Here is a 15000-nt window from a genome sequence, read left to right as displayed (position 1 = left end):
GATCTCAAGCGCCTCCATGAATTGGCGGACAAGCTGCTTGTGGGCAGCTTGCCGCCGTCGGCACTTGATTGCCTCAAGCGTTCGGTCGGGGAACATCCTGATGAGCTCTTGATTTACAAAGAAGAACCGGGCGTCCCTCTCGAGGAACAGTTCGGCCTCTGCCTTGGCGAGCGACAGGACTTCTTCCTCCGTCCACCTCGCGCGATGCCTCTCCGTGACGATCTCCGCGTTGGCGGCCGCAAGGTGTTGGCGGCGGCGATAAGAGAGAGTCATAGTTACTCCCGCCGTTTACCCGCGCTTGCTTGAATTTCTTCACGTTGACATTCAGAGCACTGGGCAGAAATCACATTGCGTCAACACCCGCTAGGGCCATCGCAATGCTTTGTTTTAATTAGACAGTCGGATTCCCCCAGTCCGTGCCAGTTCTGAGTTGATCGTTGAATGGCGGCCGAAGAGAATCCGCGCACCCGCGCGCCCCCGGAGGAGCACGCTAAGGCGGACGCGGCCTCGCAGCAAGGAAGATCCGTGGGAGGCCAAGGCACGGGACCGAGCTCGGATCCTGCACGCAGGTTGAAGCACCGGGGCGCGAACGCCGCGCAGGCGCGCGCATCCTGCACCGCCGGCCAGCACGAGGCCAACCAACGGCGAGAGCAGACCACGCCCGCGCTAAACGCCCGCACTTACCGGCACCCCTACGGCACTCACCTCGCCCAGGCCCGGCACGTTAGCGCTGACCCACTTCCCGACCAAGCCCGACACGCCCCGATCCTCAGAGCCAATCCTTATCCCGAAGTTACGGATCCAATTTGCCGACTTCCCTTACCTACATTATTCTATCGACTAGAGGCTCTTCACCTTGGAGACCTGCTGCGGATATGGGTACGAACCGGCGCGACACCTCCACGTGGCCCTCTCCCGGATTTTCAAGGTCCGAGGGGAAGATCGGGACACCGCCGCAACTGCGGTGCTCTTCGCGTTCCAAACCCTATCTCCCTGCTAGAGGATTCCAGGGAACTCGAACGCTCATGCAGAAAAGAAAACTCTTCCCCGATCTCCCGACGGCGTCTCCGGGTCCTTTTGGGTTACCCCGACGAGCATCTCTAAAAGAGGGGCCCGACTTGTATCGGTTCCGCTGCCGGGTTCCGGAATAGGAACCGGATTCCCTTTCGCCCAACGGGGGCCAGCACAAAGTGCATCATGCTATGACGGCCCCCATCAACATCGGATTTCTCCTAGGGCTTAGGATCGACTGACTCGTGTGCAACGGCTGTTCACACGAAACCCTTCTCCGCGTCAGCCCTCCAGGGCCTCGCTGGAGTATTTGCTACTACCACCAAGATCTGCACCGACGGCGGCTCCAGGCAGGCTCACGCCCAGACCCTTCTGCGCCCACCGCCGCGACCCTCCTACTCGTCAGGGCTTCGCGGCCGGCCGCAAGGACCGGCCATGACTGCCAGACTGACGGCCGAGTATAGGCACGACGCTTCAGCGCCATCCATTTTCAGGGCTAGTTGCTTCGGCAGGTGAGTTGTTACACACTCCTTAGCGGATTCCGACTTCCATGGCCACCGTCCTGCTGTCTTAAGCAACCAACGCCTTTCATGGTTTCCCATGAGCGTCGATTCGGGCGCCTTAACTCGGCGTTTGGTTCATCCCACAGCGCCAGTTCTGCTTACCAAAAGTGGCCCACTTGGCACTCCGATCCGAGTCGTTTGCTCGCGGCTTCAGCATATCAAGCAAGCCGGAGATCTCACCCATTTAAAGTTTGAGAATAGGTTGAGGTCGTTTCGGCCCCAAGGCCTCTAATCATTCGCTTTACCGGATGAGACTCGTACGAGCACCAGCTATCCTGAGGGAAACTTCGGAGGGAACCAGCTACTAGATGGTTCGATTAGTCTTTCGCCCCTATACCCAGCTCCGACGATCGATTTGCACGTCAGAATCGCTACGGACCTCCATCAGGGTTTCCCCTGACTTCGTCCTGGCCAGGCATAGTTCACCATCTTTCGGGTCCCAACGTGTACGCTCTAGGTGCGCCTCACCTCGCAATGAGGACGAGACGCCCCGGGAGTGCGGAGGCCGCCGCCCCGTGAAGGGCGGGGAAGCCCCATCCTCCCTCGGCCCGCGCAAGGCGAGACCTTCACTTTCATTACGCCTTTAGGTTTCGTACAGCCCAATGACTCGCGCACATGTTAGACTCCTTGGTCCGTGTTTCAAGACGGGTCGTGAAATTGTCCAAAGCTGAAGCGCCGCTGACGGGAGCGATTATTCCGCCCGAGAGCATCCCGAGCCAACAGCGGCGCGGGTCCGGGGCCGGGCCAGGTAGGTCCGTCATCCGGGAAGAACCGCGCGCGCTTGCCGGGAGCCCGAGCGCCCAAAGGGGCGAATCGACTCCTCCAGATATACCGCCGGGCAGCCAGCCAGGACACCGGGGCTCTGCCCAACAGACGCGAACCGAGGCCCGCGGAAGGACAGGCTGCGCACCCGGGCCGTAGGCCGGCACCCAGCGGGTCGCGACGTCCTACTAGGGGAGAAGTGCGGCCCACCGCACACCGGAACGGCCCCACCCCGCGGCGAGTGGAAAGGCAACCGGACACGACCCCGCCGCGGATTGCTCCGCGCGGGCGGCCGGCCCCATCTGCCGAGGGCGGAGGCCAGTGGCCGGATGGGCGTGAATCTCACCCGTTCGACCTTTCGGACTTCTCACGTTTACCCCAGAACGGTTTCACGTACTTTTGAACTCTCTCTTCAAAGTTCTTTTCAACTTTCCCTCACGGTACTTGTTCGCTATCGGTCTCGTGGTCATATTTAGTCTCAGATGGAGTTTACCACCCACTTGGAGCTGCACTCTCAAGCAACCCGACTCGAAGGAGAGGTCCCGCCGACGCTCGCACCGGCCGCTACGGGCCTGGCACCCTCTACGGGCCGTGGCCTCATTCAAGTTGGACTTGGGCTCGGCGCGAGGCGTCGGGGTAGTGGACCCTCCCAAACACCACATGCCACGACAGGCGGCAGCCTGCGGGGTTCGGTGCTGGACTCTTCCCTGTTCGCTCGCCGCTACTGGGGGAATCCTTGTTAGTTTCTTTTCCTCCGCTTAGTAATATGCTTAAATTCAGCGGGTAGTCTCGCCTGCTCTGAGGTCGTTGTACGAGGTGTCGCACGCCACGCCGCCAGCCGGCTGTGCACGCTACCGAGTAAGTACCGGTATGCGAACCGCCAGGCGACGGGCGCGCATCGCACGTTTAAGGAGGCGCGGCCGGCCCCACAGGCGGCCGCGACGCTCCCAGGTCTGCGAAGCGGGGCAAACGCCGCGCGCTTCAGTATACGTAGCCGACCCTCAGCCAGACGTGGCCCGGGAACGGAATCCATGGACCGCAATGTGCGTTCGAAACGTCGATGTTCATGTGTCCTGCAGTTCACATGTCGACGCGCAATTTGCTGCGTTCTTCATCGACCCACGAGCCGAGTGATCCACCGTCCTGGGTGATCTTTTCTTAGTTTCCACTGTCTCTTTCAAGACAGTTGCATAGGCGGGACGTAGGCGTGTGGCGGCCCCTGTTCAAGCGTTCTGTGTCCAACGGCCTCACGGCCGATGGGCGTCGTACGGCTCCACACCGGAGCGGACAGGCAGTCGGGCGAAAGTCATTCAAAACCGGCGCCAGGCGCCAGGTGCCGCAGGCCAGCCGCTCCAGCGCTTCAGCGCTCGTACCACACAACATTGGCGTTAGTTTTGAGAAGCACGCGTGGTTCCGCACGCGGCGCACGGCTACTGCGAGCCGTACAGGTAGCGTGTTGCGCGACACGACACGCACATCGAAAGACATGCAGTCTAGTCGGTAATGATCCTTCCGCAGGTTCACCTACGGAAACCTTGTTACGACTTTTACTTCCTCTAAATGATCAAGTTTGGTCATCTTTCCGGTAGCATCGGCAACGACAGAGTCAATGCCGCGTACCAGTCCGAAGACCTCACTAAATCATTCAATCGGTAGTAGCGACGGGCGGTGTGTACAAAGGGCAGGGACGTAATCAACGCGAGCTTATGACTCGCGCTTACTGGGAATTCCTCGTTCATGGGGAACAATTGCAAGCCCCAATCCCTAGCACGAAGGAGGTTCAGCGGGTTACCCCGACCTTTCGGCCTAGGAAGACACGCTGATTCCTTCAGTGTAGCGCGCGAGCGGCCCAGAACATCTAAGGGCACCACAGACCTGTTATTGCTCAATCTCGTGCGGCTAGAAGCCGCCTGTCCCTCTAAGAAGAAAAGTAATCGCTGACAGCACGAAGGATGTCACGCGACTAGTTAGCAGGCTAGAGTCTCGTTCGTTATCGGAATTAACCAGACAAATCGCTCCACCAACTAAGAACGGCCATGCACCACCACCCACCGAATCAAGAAAGAGCTATCAATCTGTCAATCCTTCCGGTGTCCGGGCCTGGTGAGGTTTCCCGTGTTGAGTCAAATTAAGCCGCAGGCTCCACTCCTGGTGGTGCCCTTCCGTCAATTCCTTTAAGTTTCAGCTTTGCAACCATACTTCCCCCGGAACCCAAAAGCTTTGGTTTCCCGGAGGCTGCCCGCCGAGTCATCGGAGGAACTGCGGCGGATCGCTGGCTGGCATCGTTTATGGTTAGAACTAGGGCGGTATCTGATCGCCTTCGAACCTCTAACTTTCGTTCTTGATTAATGAAAACATACTTGGCAAATGCTTTCGCTTCTGTTCGTCTTGCGACGATCCAAGAATTTCACCTCTAACGTCGCAATACGAATGCCCCCGCCTGTCCCTATTAATCATTACCTCGGGTTCCGAAAACCAACAAAATAGAACCGAGGTCCTATTCCATTATTCCATGCACACAGTATTCAGGCGGGCTTGCCTGCTTTAAGCACTCTAATTTGTTCAAAGTAAACGTGCCGGCCCACCGAGACACTCACTCAAGAGCACCCTGGTAGGATTGCAACGGGGTCCGCCTCGGGACGCACGAGCACGCACGAGGCGCGTCGCACGCCTTCAGCTCGCCCCACCGGCAGGACGTCCCACGATACATGCCAGTTAAACACCGACGGGCGGTGAACCAACAGCGTGGGACACAAATCCAACTACGAGCTTTTTAACCGCAACAACTTTAATATACGCTATTGGAGCTGGAATTACCGCGGCTGCTGGCACCAGACTTGCCCTCCAATAGATACTCGTTAAAGGATTTAAAGTGTACTCATTCCGATTACGGGGCCTCGGATGAGTCCCGTATCGTTATTTTTCGTCACTACCTCCCCGTGCCGGGAGTGGGTAATTTGCGCGCCTGCTGCCTTCCTTGGATGTGGTAGCCGTTTCTCAGGCTCCCTCTCCGGAATCGAACCCTGATTCCCCGTTACCCGTTACAACCATGGTAGGCGCAGAACCTACCATCGACAGTTGATAAGGCAGACATTTGAAAGATGCGTCGCCGGTACGAGGACCGTGCGATCAGCCCAAAGTTATTCAGAGTCACCAAGGCAAACGGACCGGACGAGCCGACCGATTGGTTTTGATCTAATAAAAGCGTCCCTTCCATCTCTGGTCGGGACTCTGTTTGCATGTATTAGCTCTAGGATTACCACAGTTATCCAAGTAACGTGGGTACGATCTAAGGAACCATAACTGATTTAATGAGCCATTCGCGGTTTCACCTTAATGCGGCTTGTACTGAGACATGCATGGCTTAATCTTTGAGACAAGCATATGACTACTGGCAGGATCAACCAGGGAGCTGCGTCAACTAGAGCTGAGCAGCCGGCCGCCCGGGAGTGTGTCCCGGGGGCCCGCGCGAACACGCAAGCGTCCGCTCAATTATTCTGCAAACAGGAGGAGGCTGAGCTCCCCTGCACCATACACCTCGAAACCCTCTCAGGTCCCGGCGGCGCGCAGCGCCGTCCTAAGTACTTGGTCGGGTTCGAGAGAGGCGCAATCGCCCGGAGTTTGGCGAGTAGACGCTTTAGGTGCGACCACCCGTGCTCCCAACTGAGCTTGCCGCTGCCGACAGAGGCCCGGGAGCGTGCTGTCGTGGCATTGCCGGCGGGAGACAACACGCGCCACCTACGGTGACCGGCAGCTCCAACGCCAGCGCCACAGAAGGACAAAAGCCCCACTTGGGTGCCGAAGCGAACTCTCCCAGCACAGCGCACGCGCCAACACGTCCGCACAGCTGCGATACAAACCACCTGCGAGAACCGCAGAGGCGACCGAGCAGCAGACGGCGTCGCGGCGCCGAGCGCCGGGCGGCGGCGCATCCTCAGCGCACACAGTCCTCAATCGGACCAGCACACTGCAGATGTCCACCGCGCTTCGCACCGGGCCCGCGAGGACCTACTTTGGCCGCACGGCGCCGCGTGCAGGGTGCGCCGGCGCGCAGCTGCGCCGCCTGCCGCCTCCGTCGGCCGGCGCGCCTGCCACTGGCCGCCCCCACCAGCCGGCTGTAGCGCGTGCGCCCACGCACCGCGCGGCCAGCACGCCGGGAGGCCCCCCCTCACCGGCCGGGGACGGTCCCACCCAGCCACCGCCGCGTATCGCTTCACACCCAGATGCCATTCACGTTCGTGGGCATGGTGGGTATCGCTGGAACAACCGGTTGGTAGCTCAACCGATCGTCGCCATCACTGATTCACCTCTAGCGAGAACAACCGCACCACAACGGTTTACCAGTTATTCATTTGCGTAACGTCACCAGCAAACGTAGGCGTCCATCGCCATTTGCAAATGCAACGATTGTTGCATGCCTGTGTCAGGTGTCACGACACACTATGTCTGCCCACATACACGCAACAACATGTGCACGCTTCGCGAACACGTGGAAGGTGGCCCCCGTACGTATGCGATGTCCATTGCGCGAACGACTGTCAACCGGCCTCTGTCGCATGTCGCAGATGTGGAACGCAGTGCACCATGCAATCACGGTGTGTGAGAAGAGACGACTACGTCTGACAACACGCGCCACTACATCAACAGACGGCTCATGCTGATCGCCATCCAGGGCATACCACACTGCAATCCAGCTCTTATAGGGAGACGACACGTAGCTGAGTGCACAACATTTGGACCGCATGGTTCGCCGTTGTTGGCGCAGTCGTTGTACGGTCACATGTACCACGATGTATCATTCAGTACATGAGGACCAATGTGCAGTACAGTGTGTGATTTGGACGTACAACATCAGCGGACAGTTGACACAGGCCGTACCACAGCGTAGGCTAAGTGCTTCGCCATGCGAATGCCAATGAACAACTGCAAATGCCAATGAACAACTGCAAAGGGCATTGAGCATGTACGTCCTGCTGCCATCCACATTACAGTGTATAGCTGCAAGGTGTTTAACATGAAGCGATACACTGGGGACCGGGCAGTGCGAGTAGCAAACTATATTGCGGGGGTTGCAGTTAGGCAACACTACACTAATTTAACGCGTCGTATGACAATTACAGAGCAGGTTAAGGCCCAACGTGTGTTGGGTTAAGGCCCAACGTGTGTTGGGTTAAGGCCCAACGTGTGTTGGGTTAAGGCCCAACGTGTGTTGGGTTAAGGCCCAACGTGTGTTGGGTTAAGGCCCAACGTGTGTTGGGTTAAGGCCCAACGTGTGTTGGGTTAAGGCCCAACGTGTGTTGGGTTAAGGCCCAACGTGTGTTGGGTTAAGGCCCAACGTGTGTTGGGTTAAGGCCCAACGTGTGTTGGGTTAAGGCCCAACGTGTGTTGGGTTAAGGCCCAACGTGTATTGGGTTAAGGCCCAACGTGTGTTGGGTTAAGGCCCAACGTGTGTTGGGTTAAGGCCCAACGTGTGTTGGGTTAAGGCCCAACGTGTGTTGGGTTACGGCGCAACGTGTGTTGGGTTACGGCGCAACGTGTGTTGGGTTACGGCGCAACGTGTGTTGGGTTACGGCGCAACGTGTGTTGGGTTACGGCGCAACGTGTGTTGGGTTACGGCGCAACGTGTGTTGGGTTACGGCGCAACGTGTGTTGGGTTACGGCGCAACGTGTGTTACGTTACGGCGCAACGTGGGTTACGTTTCGGCGCAACGTGGGTTACGTTACGGCGCAACGTGGGTTACGTTACGGCGCAACGTGGGTTACGTTACGGCGCAACGTGGGTTACGTTACGGCGCAACGTGGGTTACGTTACGGCGCAACGTGGGTTAGGCTAAGGCGCAATATAGGTTACATTAAGGCGCAATATAGGTTACATTAAGGCGCAATATAGGTTACATTAAGGCGCAATATAGGTTACATTAAGGCGCAATATAGGTTACATTAAGGCGCAATATAGGTTACATTAAGGCGCAATACAGGTTACATTAAGGCGCAATACAGGTTACATTAAGGCGCAATACAGGTTACGTTAAGGCGCAATACAGGTTAGGTTAAGGCGCAATACAGGTTACGTTAAGGCGCAATACAGGTTACGTTAAGGCGCAATACAGGTTAGGTTAAGGCGCAATACAGGTTAGGTTAAGGCGCAATACAGGTTAGGTTAAGGCGCAATACAGGTTAGGTTAAGGCGCAATACAGGTTAGGTTAAGGCGCAATACAGGTTAGGTTAAGGCGCAATACAGGTTAGGTTAAGGCGCAATACAGGTTAGGTTAAGGCGCAATACAGGTTAGGTTAAGGCGCAATACAGGTTAGGTTAAGGCGCAATACAGGTTAGGTTAAGGCGCAATACAGGTTAGGTTAAGGCGCAATACAGGTTAGGTTAAGGCGCAATACAGGTTAGGTTAAGGCGCAATACACGTTAGGTTAAGGCGCAATACAGGTTAGGTTAAGGCGCAATACAGGTTAGGTTAAGGCGCAATACAGGTTAGGTTAAGGCGCAATACAGGTTAGGTTAAGGCGCAATACAGGTTAGGTTAAGGCGCAATACAGGTTAGGTTAAGGCGCAATACAGGTTAGGTTAAGGCGCAATACAGGTTAGGTTAAGGCGCAATACAGGTTAGGTTAAGGCGCAATACAGGTTAGGTTAAGGCGCAATACAGGTTAGGTTAAGGCGCAATACAGGTTAGGTTAAGGCGCAATACAGGTTAGGTTAAGGCGCAATACAGGTTAGGTTAAGGCGCAATACAGGTTAGGTTAAGGCGCAATACAGGCTAGGTTAAGGCGCAATACAGGTTAGGTTAAGGCGCAATACAGGTTAGGTTAAGGCACGACATAGGTTAGGTTAAGGTACGACATAGGTTAGGTTAAGGTACGACATAGGTTAGGTTAAGGTACGACATAGGTTAGGTTAAGGTACGACATAGGTTAGGTTAAGGTACGACATAGGTTAGGTTAAGGTACGACATAGGTTAGGTTAAGGTACGACATAGGTTAGGTTAAGGTACGACATAGGTTAGGTTAAGGTACGACATAGGTTAGGTTAAGGTACGACATAGGTTAGGTTAAGGTACGACATAGGTTAGGTTAAGGTACGACATAGGTTAGGTTAAGGTACGACATAGGTTAGGTTAAGGTACGACATAGGTTAGGTTAAGGTACGACATAGGTTAGGTTAAGGTACGACATAGGTTAGGTTAAGGTACGACATAGGTTAGGTTAAGGTACGACATAGGTTAGGTTAAGGTACGACATAGGTTAGGTTAAGGTACGACATAGGTTAGGTTAAGGTACGATATAGGTTAGGTTATGGTACGATATAGGTTAGGTTAAGGTACACATTGTTGTAAGGAAAGGTTTAATGGGGGGCGGGGCGGCCGGTTTGTTGATTGTGATTATAGTAAGTGGATGCCTGCGGCATCATCTGATTTGCCACGTCAGGATGCACCTTTGGCTCATGACAGGCGGCGCTCTCATTCCATGCTTGTGGCAGACCTGTGTCTTTCATTCCTGCCATTGTTTGTGTGCTGTGAGAGGAGGCAGTATTGTGATGTTGGGTGCACCCCTGTGTAGGACATGTGTGGGTGTTGGTGGCTTGGCTGAGCAATGGTGGTTGTCGGGTGGGTGGGATATTCTGTTTTCTGAGTGGACCTCCCAGTCTGGTTATGACAGTGTGGATTGTCTAATGTGGCGGAGAGGATGCACTGGGTGTTGTTCCATGCTGGTGCTTACATATTGTCTGTGTGCGTGTTACAGGCAGAGAGTAGTGCGTGATAAGGGTGTGTGGCTGACGTGTGGTTGTGATTGTGAGCAGAGTCTTTCAGCATGTATACGGACAGTTGTATACATTATCTGTATTCTGATGGCTCTATCTATTACTAATCAGCGCCGTGTATACGTTTAATCCGGTTCCAGTCGAAACTGTTGTATCTCTGTACATTAGTGACACGGCGAGCCCGCTATGTAGTTACTCGTCTCGGCAGCTTCCACCGGTGTATGGCAAATGATTATAAGGAATCAGTCTAGTCGTCAATACCGATGGTGTGACGTCACATGTCTGGGGTGGGGGACGCTGCGCCCTTCCGGTGGGTCATGGCCTAGAAAGACTCTTCCCACGCAGGGGGCCGTGGACTGTCATTGACTCTTCCGAGTAATATACTTGCCGTACGTTTTTGCGACTGCGAGTGCAACGCTCACCGGTACCGACATGGATGGAGCGCCTCCTAGCTGACCGCTCAGCATCGGCATTCGTACAGAGAGCAACGCGATCGCGTCTCTAGCTCGTAACTGGTACAGCCCGCAGCTCATGTATAGGGACAATTTTTTTTTTTTTTTTTTTTTTTTTTTTTTTTTTTTTTTTTTTTTTTTTTTTTTTTCCAATTTATTATACATACAAAACCCACTTCCTAATATTTATGCGTGGGTGTACTACTGTCTAAACATAGCTACTTGTTTACAATAGTGGTTACATTTTTTATGTCAAACAATAATAATAACAAAGCGTGAGCATTCTGCTCCTAAACAAAAGAAATCGGCCTCTTAGCCTCTCCAGGCTAATCCCGGAGAGTTGCCCGTCCCTAGCCACGAGGAGGCGGGCCGCTACTATCCATACGAAAAACCACTGTCCATGATACATTAGTCCCTCCACCACCCCTTTTGAACTACACTACTGCATTATGAAAAAGTTATTATTTACAAAAGTCAAACATACTCCATTTCTCTTTGCGCTTCCATATCCAATAGTAGTCACACAGCATACAATCTTGATAGCGAGAGGCAGCCAGCACCAACACTAGACTAACTGCAGATGACTCACACTCGATTGTGTACATTTCCAAAATCTTCCTCCCGCAAGTTCTTCATATTCCACTCAGCGGCCAGGCCCCAGGCGGTCCGACTTAAGTCGCCATCCCTGGGGCGGACCACCTGAAATGTCCATTATGTAATGCCCACAATTTGTGTATCCTGCGTGACAATGTCATGTTAAGTAATTTCGCTGTGCCTCGAGAGACACAACATTAGTCAATTTCGAGAAAATTCTGTACCTGTCTGCATTGTTCAGAATATCATTCATATCCAGTGTTGGTAATAGCCGCCTCTCCTCTGAGGCAGCTTGATCGTATATAGGACATTGAAACACTACATGTTCAGGCGTTCCTTGTGGGAACCCACAGTCACACCTTGGCGTAGGTCTTCTGCCAATTCTATGTAAATATTCAGGGTACGGTCCATGACCAGTCAAAAACTGGATTACGCCAGGTGATGGCGTCAGTACTTTATTCTTTAGCCGTTCTCTGACGCTTGGCAAAAATGCGTACACGCGCCTGCCCGTGGAAGAGCGATCCCACTCCTCCTGCCATAAATTTAACAGCTGATTCTTAATTGCTGTGATGGACGTAAGGGGTGCCCCCATTATATCTCTAACCCGCTCAATATCATGTCTATGTAACCAATATATCGCCGCATGTTGACGAATGATCAAGTCCAATGGACACAACCCCATTACCACCAACAGAGCATCAGTAGGACTAGTGCCAAAAGCGCCTACACATCTTACCAGCACATTTCTCTGCACTCGTCTGACCGTCATTGCTGGTTTCACCAAGGCTAGCCTGTGGGCCCACACACTCGCACCGTACCCAACTATAGGTGCCAATAAACAATTATGGTACATACGCAGTGCTTTCTGCGGCAAGTGAAAACGCCGCTGCCCTATAGTTATTAGTTTGTTAATCAAGGCCAAAGCCTTTGCAGCTGTCTGCTTTATATGCTCACCAAAATTCCAATTTTCATCCAGATAAACACCCAAGTATCTTGCGGATACTTGTCTGGAAACTATAACATCATTGATACGTACTGTTGGGTCTCTGTTAAGCTTACCCTTCAGCAACATGTATAGTGATTTTCTAGGTGCCACTTTCAATTTTGTTTGATTACACCAACCCTGTAACAGCCCAACAGCTACTCTAGCACGTTCTTCAATTACCAATCGGCTGTTCCCCTCCACAAGCATAACAAGGTCGTCCGCGTAGGCCACGACACCCAAGACTGAGGAATCCCCTTGCAAGATGTTCAGCAAGGGTTCCATTGTAATATCCCAAAAAACTGGGCCAACTACAGATCCCTGGGGACAACCCCGGGTTATTTGCTTGGACACCACAGCCCCGGGAGCCGTGATCCTTGCCAGTCTATTATTGCAGTAGGCCTCCAGACATCGATACAGCGGCCCTGGGCACTCAATCTCGCGCAGGCGCGAGAAGAGCGCCGGCCACCATAGGTTGTCGAAGGCCCCTGAAATATCCACCATAATACCCAGAACATACTTCGCACTGGCCGAGTGGACAGCCCGAGACACCTCATTGATCGCGTCCTGTGTGGAGCGACCCCTGCGGAATCCGAACTGCCGATCACTCATGCCATGCAAAGCCCTGTGGCTCAAGAGTCTGTCAGTGAGCAACTTTTCGAAAGCTTTCCCCAGCACATCCAAAAGGCAGATCGGTCGATAAGACTTGGGCAACTGCGGATCCTTGTCAGAGCCCTTCTTTATTATCACCACATCCGCTATTTTCCATCTGCTCGGATATGTTCCCAATTGTAGACATGAGTTATAAATTTTGACCAGATCTGGAGCAAGCTGAGGGGCGAGATATTGTAGTATTTCCACTGGCACCCCGTCAGGACCGGGCGCCTTCTTCCTGGTAAAAGAGTGGAGCGCTGCTACCACCTCCTCAAGAGAGAAAGGGTACACGTGTGCTCCATTTTCATATGGTACCAATAACGCAGCTCGTATTGCCCGCTGCTCCTCAGTATCCTCCTCAACGACGTCGTCCGGCAACAGAACTTCCATCAAAACATTAGCTGTCTCTTCCCAAGTCTTGGTGCACCGCCCATTTTCCAGCTGCAGAGTAGACAGCATCGTGGGAGATCTGATCTTCTCTCGTACAAGCTTGTACGGGACCCCCCAGGGGTCCAATCCCAGCTGCTCATTCACAAAGTTCTGCCATGACTGCCGTCTTAGACGTTGTACGGACTCCTGGTATCGAGCCTTGAGGCGACGGTAAATCCTTAGGTGGTACTGTCGTTCTTCTTGTGTGAAGCCCCTTTGGTAATTACTTCTTGCCCGCCTGACAGACCGCCTGAGCTCACTCAGCTCTGGGGGCCATGGAGTAGCCTGTTTGCGAACAAACCTTGCTACCCGAGGAACGGACGTAGCAATAGCCGCCTCAATAGATGCCACTAGTTCGTCTACCGCTTCATCCACGTTATGTATCTCCTCCTCTGATCCAAGCCCTGGAGGACGAAACTCCTGTGCCAGCCGGTTCCAATCCGTCTTTCGATAATTATAACGTTCTACCCAGTCCCCGAGATCTTCTTCAACTTCCATATGGTAATCAAAGAAAATACAATTGTGGTCACTTACAGTAAGATTACTTACAACTCTCCAGTTTCTGATGTGTGGTGCTGCACTCAGAGATGCAAGCGTAACATCTATATTGGAAACAGCACCCGCCCTTCCTGAAAAGGTAGGCGGATAGCCAGGTTGGTTTATAACATCTAATTGCATCTGCATTATGAGATTCTCCAACTCAACACCTCGCTCATCCTGTTCCACACTAAACCACAAAGGGGACTTTGCGTTTGCGTCCATACATACAATGACCGGCTTTCCTTGTAACATTCTTAAGATCCAATCCAACTGACTAAGAAATCCCATGATATGTTGTCGGAATTGACAATATACATTTACAAGGAATACTAAATGTGACATCAAGTTAAGTTCAACAACGATTACGTGATCATTACAAAATTGTGTTAACACAGTTGTTCTAATCAGCTTATTCAGAACTACAACAGCGCTCATAGGATTCTCACCGGAGAATACCACTTGCGCAGTTGCAGGAAATCCAGGAATCCGACCAGCACAGGAGGCGGGTTCTTGAATTACTAAAATGTCCAGCATGTCATCTTCCGCAATCCTTCTTAACTCTTGCGTAACCAAATGGCTACGCATTGCGTTTATCTGTAGTACCTTAAAACTCCCCATCAACCAGGGGGGTAAAAAACATGCAGGCGACTGGCGGGCCAAGATTTCGAGAGATCTACAACGTTTCTACCGTACATTTTAACCATGTCCCGGTATATTTTTTCGAGATCGAATTTACGGCCCCGCCTGGCAAACACCAGCTCCACCAACTCCTTTAAATCATCAGATTGCGAAGGAATATTTGCCACGTGCAAACTTATACAATCCACGTCCTCCAAGGCTGGATAAGTAATATCTTGGCCATGTCTATGTCCAGTCCGAACAAGCTGCCTCAGTGCAACAGTCAACAATGCTGGTTCCTCAAGCCTGGTTAACCGCAACTTATGTTCAAAATCATTATACACGTCTCCAGGACCAACTGCATTATAAAAAGTGCTTGCACCATTCAACTTTGCACTATTTACAATATTTACATTAGATCTACAGTTACTACCATCGCCACCAACATCCTCAGTAGAAACTGTACTCGACTTTGCACTATTTACAAAATTTACATTTGATCTGCCACTACTACCACCACCACTACTACCACCGCCACCGTCTTCATTAGGGACTGTACTCGCGCCTTGATCTGTAGTCTGTGAGTCTTGCTTCGCCGGCTCCTCCATCTTGGTTCTTGACAG

General features: G+C 52.9%; 2 non-coding genes and 1 pseudogene across 2 annotated transcripts; all 3 read right to left on the bottom strand.

Annotated features, from left to right (window-relative positions):
• LOC126435114 (large subunit ribosomal RNA) overlaps window positions 1-3143 on the bottom strand; it is a 7525-nt pseudogene extending 4382 nt beyond the window's left edge.
• A 188-nt stretch (window positions 3144-3331) lies between these two features.
• Window positions 3332-3486, bottom strand: LOC126434939 (5.8S ribosomal RNA). The gene has a single exon (XR_007579601.1). It is a non-coding gene; the product is annotated as a 5.8S ribosomal RNA (ribosomal RNA).
• A 351-nt stretch (window positions 3487-3837) lies between these two features.
• On the bottom strand, window positions 3838-5747 carry LOC126435047 (small subunit ribosomal RNA). Its single transcript, XR_007579698.1, has one exon. It is a non-coding gene; the product is annotated as a small subunit ribosomal RNA (ribosomal RNA).
• Between the last annotated feature and the right edge of the window lie 9253 nt (window positions 5748-15000).

Source organism: Schistocerca serialis, unplaced genomic scaffold (assembly GCF_023864345.2).
Source record: "Schistocerca serialis cubense isolate TAMUIC-IGC-003099 unplaced genomic scaffold, iqSchSeri2.2 HiC_scaffold_1196, whole genome shotgun sequence".
NCBI lineage: Eukaryota > Metazoa > Arthropoda > Insecta > Orthoptera > Acrididae > Schistocerca > Schistocerca serialis.
Note: the sequence above shows the minus strand (reverse complement) of the source record. Positions and strands in the feature narration are given on the sequence as shown.